Source organism: Arachis duranensis, chromosome 7 (assembly GCF_000817695.3).
Source record: "Arachis duranensis cultivar V14167 chromosome 7, aradu.V14167.gnm2.J7QH, whole genome shotgun sequence".
Lineage (NCBI taxonomy): Eukaryota > Viridiplantae > Streptophyta > Magnoliopsida > Fabales > Fabaceae > Arachis > Arachis duranensis.
In genome coordinates this window covers 75,896,615-75,899,122 of record NC_029778.3, presented here as the reverse complement: position 1 = coordinate 75,899,122, position 2,508 = coordinate 75,896,615, and positions in this window count along the sequence as shown.

Below are 2,508 nucleotides of genomic sequence, written 5' to 3'. Positions count from 1 at the left end.
TATTATACTATATAAAATAATTTAAATATTATCTTCTTAACATTTTCATTCAATTTAACGAGAATATAAATAATCAAATTTTAACGCTTGATCTCGTTTAGTTTTTATCTCGTGGGAGAGAATTCGTTCTCCACTTGAAACATACCTTTTCAAATATGTAAAGAGAGAAAGATGGTGAGAAGTGAGAAGTGCAGTTATTAATTATTTATTTTTAATCATGTTATTTGGTGAGAGAAAGATGGTGAGAAGTGAGAAGTGCAGTTATTAATTGTTTATTTTTAATCATGTTATTTGGTGTGAGTTTTATGTTGATTTCTAACAAATTATTCGCTTAAATATAAGATCATATTTATTTTGTCTCTTTTCATGTTTAGACACTAAAAAAAAATTATTTATTTTAAATTTATATACAATTACCAATTTTCTCACTTTTCTATTTCCTCTTATAAAGGTTAGGTTCAACTATCCGACCTCACGGACTTCTTGCCAAAAATGACTACTTGATTTTATTAGGTGGGAAAAAAGAATTGAAAAGCTTATTATTATTTAAACTCAAAAGAAGATAAAAAAACGATGATTAACAATGGCCAAATAAAACCGTTATGGATAATTCACATCATTATTACATGAGGTTTAAATTGTGAATATAAATTTATATATTTACTGTTAAAATTATGCTTTTAAATTAATATAACAAGATAAATAGATTTCTAAAAAAATCTGTTATAAATTTATAGATTCATAAAGAATAAAAAATACCAAGTAAATCTTTAAGAAATTGTTGAGATAGACGTATAGGTCATGAAGATAAATCAGGACCAACTAAATCCTGAATAATTTACCGATGGAGTTATATGTCATCTTTAAGAGAAAGATAAATCAAATTTAACATGTAATTTTTCAGTCTAACTACATATTCAAGTGTTTTTGACAATCAAATTCAATTAAATTTACTTAAATTTAATAAAAATTATTTTCATCACACTAGCACGTATTTTAAATTTGTACACGTAGATTCTTCTTCTTTTTTTCTTCTCTTTTGTTATCGTAATAACAACACCAATATTTTGCTAACAAAAATTAATATTTTGAATTAAATTTAAAGTTATATAATGGACAATGTATGTTTGGTTCATTTAGTATTACATAATGATTTCACTTTGATAATATTTTCGGTTTATTCTAGACGCAGGTGTTTCTGAATTTAAATTTATATAATGAACAAATGTTCGATTTATTGGTATTATACAATATTTTACTTTGATAATATTTTTGGTTAATTCTAGACGCAGATGTTTCTGAATTCGAATTTATATAATAGACAAATGTTCGGTTCATTTGATATTATACAACGGTTTCGCTTTAATAATATTTTTGGTTTATTTGCAGTTCAGGTGTAATTTCTCCCAATGGTTGGAATGGCTTTCAAGACAAATTGAATGGAATGGAATGAAATCTAATACAATTGAATAAAGTGATAATAAATAATTTTATTCTTTTTTGCTAAAAAAGACTCAATCATTAACAAAAACACATCGAATTCATTTCTGAATCCAAATGAATCTCAATTAAACTCAGAAATATACCGAAATTACTTAACGAATAAAAAATTTGGTCAATACTTATCAGCAGCATAAAGTGAACTTCAATTAACACACAAATGAACTTAAATAAATTAATAAATGAACCGAAATTATTTAATGATGGCAGCAGAGAAAATCAGAACTAATAAAGATGTTCACAAAATATTGGTATTATTGGTGATGACGATAACGAAAAGAAAAAGAAGAAGATGCAATATTGAAGAAGAAGAATCTACATGTGTGAATTTGAAAGAAGAAGAAGAAGAAAGAGGAAAAGAAGGAGGAGAAAAAGAAGAGAAGAAAAAGAACCTGCAGAATTTGAAAGAACAAAAAAGACGAGGAGGAGGAAAAGGAGAAGGAGAAGGATAAGAAAAAAGAGAAATAGCGCGTAATTTAAAAAGTTGTTATAACATTTTAATTAGATTTAATTAAGTATTTTGTTTGAACATATAACTTTATTCATAATTTTTTAGGAATCTATAAATTTGGTATTTCAATTTTGTTTAAAAATTTATTTAATATTTCTTTATTTAATCTATAAATCCATTATAGAAATATTTCAAGGACTTATTTGATATATTTTATTCTTTAAAGTTTCTTAGGAATCTATTTATATTATTATTCTTTTACGTTATCAGCCATATAAATAAACCACTTTTATCTATTGCCGAATAAAAATTAATTTCTTATTAACTACTTATATAAAAATAATTGAACTTCGTTAGAGAGACAATAAAAAATTTTGATAATGTGTACAATGAATTTTAATTTTGGCCTAATACAAAAAAAAAAACTCAAATAATTATTTTAAAAAATTAACCATGTCAATCATAATTTATCAATGGAATTTATCCAAACACTCTCTTTTCCCAACCGTCTACTACCCCATTCTAATCAATTATCCTATCTTTCTGGCATTAGAAGC